This window comes from Gorilla gorilla, chromosome 6, assembly GCF_029281585.2.
Source record: "Gorilla gorilla gorilla isolate KB3781 chromosome 6, NHGRI_mGorGor1-v2.1_pri, whole genome shotgun sequence".
In the NCBI taxonomy this organism is placed as follows: Eukaryota; Metazoa; Chordata; class Mammalia; order Primates; family Hominidae; genus Gorilla; species Gorilla gorilla.
The window spans coordinates 101,575,048-101,581,516 of record NC_073230.2 but is presented as its reverse complement, the minus strand read 5'-3'; positions in this window follow the sequence as shown (position 1 = coordinate 101,581,516).

Below are 6,469 nucleotides of genomic sequence, written 5' to 3'. Positions count from 1 at the left end.
GCCTTACACCTGGCTGAAAGCATCTTAAAAACAATCAACCTGCTTTAACCACCTCAGTCTTCGCTTAACGAGGACAGAATGGCAGTCACTGGTAATTTTGGTTTAGGGTTGTTTGCATGTTTGCCTTGATTTGTTCTGTGACAGGGATCTTATGTGTTTATAGAAAGTCAGGAAGCGACAGTGCTAGATACTTATTAGACTTGTCCACTCATGCCGCCAGTGATGGTGCTGACTAAGCAAGTTTGCAGCTGTGGAGCCAGCGCTTCGCGTACCAATCTCGTCTTCCAGGCTCTAGGGCATAGACAACTGGAGGTGGACAGGTCGTTAAAAGTAACAACGTCACTCTGCATTTCGAATCATGGATAAATATACAGCCACGCTGGGTTCTCAGGGCACTATAGCGCCGAGATTGAAGAGAGCTCTGAAAACGTTTGTGTGCAGGGAGGATCTGGGTTGGAACGTTGTACCCACACAACATTTAGAATCCAAGCCATGATTCCCGGCGTCCACTCAACAGTTTAGGACACGGGATGGACTACAAACCATGTAGATACATAGATCTGGAATTTGCAACACTGAGTAGGATTAGTACGGTGCATATCTGACCTACAGGTTATATATTTTACAAATCATGTTTGTTTGCTCAGGACTTTCTGATAAAACAGCAATGCTACGCAATCCTGCACCCAGTTATCTTAGAAGATTGAATGGCGGTACAAATAACTTTATTCACTCACATTCAGCCACATTCAACAAAATACTTTTGAGAATCTGCTATGTACCAGACAACTACCAGACATGGTAATATAGTGGTGAAGACACAGGCATAGTCATAGTCTTGAAGCTAGAGTGGAAAACAGAGATGCATAATTAGAATCTAGAGAAAAGGGATACGGTGGCTAAGAGCACAAGCTTTGAGGTTGATCGTTTCTGCCTTCAAACCCTGATGCCACCATTGACAAGCTATGTGATCTTAGACAAGTTATCTAACCTCTCTTGAGCTCCTTCATATGTAAAAAGTGAAGATCATAATAAGTGGAACTATAGTATCTACGTTTAACTGTTTTTTTAAAAGTAATAAAGAATATATAAGACACCAACAAATAGTAAGTATCCAAATGGTGGCTGTCATAAATGGTGACAAGTGCTGTGAACTGGACACAATGGAATGCTATGGAGATACATGGGAGGAAACCCACTAGCTTCAGGTGGCAGGAAAAGTTTTCTCGAGGAACCTTCTAAATCAGGACCCAAAAGGAGAGTGTGAGTTAGCCAAGATGAGGAGGAGAAGCAAAAAGCCAGTCCAGAGAGGCCAGATATCCGTGGAGGCTATGTTGGAGGTGGATGGTTGAGTAAGGTATCATGACCTTAGCACTCGAGAGCTGCTTATTCCCTTCTCATCAATTTTCTATGCCTCTGCTCCATTTGTTTTCCTAAAAAACCAGCTTCCCCTGCTTCCTCATGATCACTACTTTCCCAAAACTTCAACTTGCATATGGCTTTAGTTTGTCTTAGTGCTAAACTCAAGGAAAATGGACCTTACAGCTCCAGTGTCCAACACTGCTTGGCAGGCCCAGTCTCTATTTCTCAGTTCAGTTTCTCACAAGGAGTTTTTATTGTCTCAGTCCAGATTATGAACGGATTTATAGCTGCATCAGGCTCTTCACCCCCAGCCAATAGGAGGGACAAAGTGGCACCTAGCTTCTAAGGTCTGCTTCCTTTAGCCAAGTGGGATAGAAGATTATTTAAAAGAAGACAATATATGTGGAAGTCAATGGTAAGATTCTCCCGTGCCTTGTGCTCAAAGTGTGGATCTCCAGACCAGCAACATGGTCATCCGCTTGTTAGGAATGCAGAATTTCAAGCCTCACCCCAAACCTAATGAATGGCAATCTACTTTTTAATAAATACCCGGGAGATTCATATGCACATTTAAACTTGAAAAGTCCTTATTTCATACACCTTTATATTTACAAATTGGACCAAGGCTGTAGAGTTTACTCTCCCAATACCATGACTTATCAATTCTTTCTCTTCATTCTGCTTCAGCCACTCATTCCCGTTTCACATTCTGGACTGTGTCAACATTTAGAACTGTACCAAGCCTGAAATAAATCCAGACCATTTGGTGAGCTTTATCTTCCAGTTCTCTCACTCACGGTCAATATATCATTTATTTGGCCACCTTAGTGTCTCTGATCCTTTGGTCCCTTGACTTTCTCCTGGTAGATCTACTCCCCTATTTTCACTTTCTTCTAATTTAGATTCTGTGTTTTATCACTCTGATTGCTCTTTTGATAATATCTTCAATTCTTTTGCCTCATTTATTTTATCACCCCTGGGCAGAAAGTCCCCTGAGATATTAATCCTTCTGTGTTCTTAACACCTGTAACTTACTAGGTGTCTAGTGCAGCTGAAGGGGAAAAAAATCATAAATGCCCCTGATTGCAGTAATCTTAAATTGAAAGCAGCCAATCTCAACTGTGCCCTTAAAATCATCTGGAAATCCTGCGTTGCCTGGGCAACTCTCCTTATGTTGCCTATTTTATTCAGTCTCCTGGCCTCTCTCTGCTCCTCCCTTACTCTCAGCAGATAACTCAGCTGCCTACTTCACAGGGAAGAAAAAGAAGCCATCAGATGGGAATTTCCTCAACTCCCCAACAAAACTGCACATTCACCTATATCCAACCTGTTCCATTTCTCCTCCTTTCCAATTAGGATGGAAGAGATTCTTGCCCATCTCTCATATTTTATGTCCCATTGCATCCCATGATCACAGAGGTCTCACTATTCTGATTATATTTTTTCTTTCAAAGACATTTAAACATGATCAGTTCCAACCATGTTAAAACAAGAAAAAAAAAAAAACCACCATTGAGCCCATGTCTCTCTCTGGCTACCACACTCTCATCACACCCTTTGTGGAACTCGTAATTGGCTATACAGCCATCCTTCTCCTCCCTCTTCCCTAAAAGCAAAGCCTACCTCCGAATGTAAAGGAAAAATACACCATATAGTCACTTTCTGAGACTCCCTTGCAGCTGTGGGAAGGGATATGAGTGTTTAGGCTAATGAGTCATTAGGGCAAGTCCACTGGAGGCTTTCAAGAAGGTTTCCTCCCTGGTAAGAGAGAGGCCTATGAGGAGAGTTACCTTCTTAGACATTTTTGTGTTGAGGACATGGTATTTGGAGAAGTTTCCAACATCTTATGATTATTAAGGGTGACCAAAAGTATCCCAAAGAAGCCAACCAGAGTCTAAACCTGTGAACCACCCACCTCTGGCTTCTTCTTATGTGGGGTGTGTGTGTGTGTGTGTGTGTGTGTGTATTTTGAGTGGAGATTTCTATTGTATAAGTCACTTTTAATTTGGATATTCTCATGCTTATAGCTGAGAACATATTGATAACATTTTTAAAGTCAAAATTTCTGTAGAAAAGTCAATACAGATTGTATCCACTTCCTTACCTCCCACATTTGCCTCAACTCACTGAAAGTCTGGTTTACGTGTACTAGTCCATGAGTATTCTCCCATGAAAGTTCCAGTGAGGACTTATAGCTGAATCTAATGGATATTTTTCAGGCCTTCTCCCACATGGCCTTTCTGCAGCATTTAGCATTGAAAATTCCTGGAAATAGCCTTCACTGTAGCTCTTCTGCTCTTCCTCTCCACATCTCTTAAATATTATCTCCCAGGGCCTTGTTCTTGGCCTTTTTCTCTTCTCATGACGTGCTTTGCAAGAGTTAGTTATCTACATCCATGGCGACCATTAATACACCTCTATGCTAACTTCCCAAATGTATATGAATAGACATCCACAATTTAGCAGGAGGCGTGTAATTTATAAGGCCACTTTTACAATTAACTTAAATAACTCTATTCATTTTAGATGCAAATTAACTGTGTTTCTCTGTTTTATTGTCGCTACAGTAAAGCTGTCACACTGGAAAGAAGTGGTTCTCAATTCTGGTTGGACATTAAAATACTTGAGGAGTTATATAATAGTCTCAGACTATACCCAGACGAATGAAATCAGAGTTTCTGGAGATGAGACTCCAGCATAAGTATTTTTTTTATTTTCTAGGTGGCTCTGGTGTGCAGCTACCAGAATCTCTGGGGTATTGAACCCCTGGATGAGCCTGAAGTTCTTCTGTGGATCCTCACTCTATTATCTGACAAGTATTAACATGGACTTTTGAGTCAACAGACATTAGTTTGAATCCTGGCTTAACCCTCACTAGATGCATACATTTGAGCAAGTTACTTAACCCCTATCAGCCTCAGTTTTTACTTTTGTGAAATAAATAAAACAATACTTGTCCTATAGGTTTTTGTGAGAATTAAATCAAATAAGGTATTGTAAACACCTGACACAGTTAACACTGTAAATTATGCATATTATGCATCTACTAAAGTGAACATCACAACAATTGCAGCAAAATGGAAAAATGCATATAATTTAATGTTAAAGGGAAAAAGTAAATATAAAGTAGAATTTATATAGTATAATTGTGTAAGATACCTATGCATATTGTGACATAACAAGAAATATGTATTTGATCTCCACTCCCAGATCATAGCACAGAGCTCCAAAATTCCTTAGAATGTCCTGGGTGATGGAAACATCTTTTGTTTTAATGAGACAACTCTTGGTGAGCCCCTAAATGGCTTGAGGATGGGGACTGGTCACCAGAAAGCCATGATTCGAAGCTTGGAACTTTCAGCCCCATTGCCCCATTCCCAGATCTTCCAGGGAGAAAGAGGGGCTAGAGATTGAATTAAAAATTGACCACGCCTATATGATGAAACCTCCGTAAAAAAAAAATCCCTAAAAGATGGAGTTCAGAGAGTTTCTGGGTTAGTGAACACATCCACATACCAGTGGGTAGCACACCCCAATCCCACAGGGACAGAAGCTCCTGTACTCAAGACCCTTTCAGACTTTGCCCTATGTACTTCTTCATCTGGCTGTTCACCTCTATCTTTTATAATATCCTTAATAATAAACTAGTAAATGTAAGTGTTTCCCTGAGTTCTATGAGTCATCATAGCAAATCATCAAACTTGAGGAAGGCACTATAGGAATCCCTGATTTGTAGCTAACGCAGGCAGAAGGGTGAGTCAGTGGGGATGCAGTACTTGGAATTGGTGCCTGAAGTGGGGGCAGTCTTTTGAGACTGAGCCCTTAACCTGCGGGGTGTGTGCTAACCCCAGGTAGTGTCAGAAGTAAAGTACTGAATGGAGAAAAATTGTTTTTCCTCTTTAGTTAGTGCCAAAAGTTGAGATGAGAGTGAGTAGAAAAAAATATTGTGTTTTTTCTTTTACATATGAAACAAAACTGAAAGGGAGCGTGAAAAATACAAAAATGGGTATTCTTTTTACTAGTCTTTCTCTCTTTTGAAGTTCTGTACCTTTGTGAGAAGACAACAAAACTGGCAATGATGCATTTGTGCCCCTTTATCTTTTTCCCCCCTTAAAATACACTCAGTAACAAGAGTGGCATCGTAGGATTTTTTTCAATAGCCAAGTGCAAAAGTATTCAGAAGCTGAAAGTAAAGCCAGGAGAAGGTGAGGGAGGAAGCAATGTTCAAAGTCAGTCCAGGAAGGTGAGAACTGAATTAAAGGAAAAAATCAGAATCCAATTCCTGTCAGGGTTATAATAGGAGCAATGTAATTATCTACATGCAATCCTTGCTGGTGTATAGAATTATGTCAAATAGCTGGATGTAGGGAGGGTCACACTCAGTGGAGAAGTTGGAAGATGTGTGCTTTCACTCACAAATGAGAGGAGAGTAGATCAGGTAAGCAGAAGTTGGAAGATGTGTGCTTCTCTCAAAGCAGAAGTTGGAAGACTTGTGCTTTCTCTCTCTTCCCAGTGTTCACGAATGACAGGAGAGTAGACCAGGTAAGCTGTGCCTGAGTCTTGCTGAACTGAGATGTCTCTTAAAGGGCAGGAAGTGGGGAGAAACACACATCTTCAAACTTCTGCTTTGAGTGTGACCCTCACAGCCTCACTCAGTGGACTTCAAGAAAAAAAGGCAAAGGGAAAAACCAAATCAAGATGGGAGGAAGGCTGCAGTTCCAAAGAAAAGTAACAGAAGGAGATTAAGGGAGAAAATGTCTTTCAGCAGCACAGGAGCCAGATGGGAGTAACTGCTGGGGGTGCACATAGTCTGAATAGTCATGTAATGGGAAAATTGATTCACAGATATAAGGAACTTAGGCATTGCAACAAATTGCACACATCAATCTGTATGTGCTCCTAAGTGTAGGTAGGATCTGTGGGCCTACTGATAAAACTTTTTGAATAGAAGGATGAGATTTCTACATACCCCTTGCATATCAGGCAGGTGCTATGGACCAACCACTTCCACAACTGGGAGACTCGAGCCTGGTCTGAGCTGGGGAAAGTCAGTGTCAGTACCAATTTCCTCATCTGTAAAAGGAAAGATTATATTCTACTCTGACTG